Here is a 358-nt window from a genome sequence, read left to right on the forward strand (position 1 = left end):
TTCTCAACTGTTTTTTTTTTTCACCTAACACTGAGCCGTCACTTCCTTCGCAATCCTAACTCCAGCGCAGTTCTTCCCTGGCCTCCAAAGTTTCACTGGCAGGGCTTCCTAGCCACGGACCCTTGTAAACTCTTAAAGGCATAGTGTACCAATCTCATTACGCGTTAGTTTGAGTATGTAAGTAGCCCACATCGTGCATGGTATTTACAGTAACTGATAACGAAGTCAAACACATTTTGTAAAATGATGTAAGTCGTCGTCTTTGCTGAAAGTGTCAGCTAAAGTAATAGTTATAACTCCCATGGTGTTAATACATGATTCACTCACAATAATACTGTAGGTAGTCTAATCGAGTCTG

General features: G+C 41.1%; 1 protein-coding gene across 1 annotated transcript in view; it reads right to left on the reverse strand.

Moving 5' to 3' along the window:
* The window catches only part of oafa (OAF homolog a (Drosophila)), a 21,460-nt gene extending 21,389 nt beyond the window's left edge, over positions 1-71 (reverse strand). The window contains exon 1 of the mRNA XM_062521844.1: positions 1-71. This exon is cut by the window's left edge and continues 638 nt beyond it. The gene's annotated coding sequence lies outside the window, so the exon portion shown is untranslated.
* Positions 72-358: the final 287 nt, after the last annotated feature.

Source organism: Sardina pilchardus, chromosome 19 (assembly GCF_963854185.1).
Source record: "Sardina pilchardus chromosome 19, fSarPil1.1, whole genome shotgun sequence".
In the NCBI taxonomy this organism is placed as follows: domain Eukaryota; kingdom Metazoa; phylum Chordata; class Actinopteri; order Clupeiformes; family Clupeidae; genus Sardina; species Sardina pilchardus.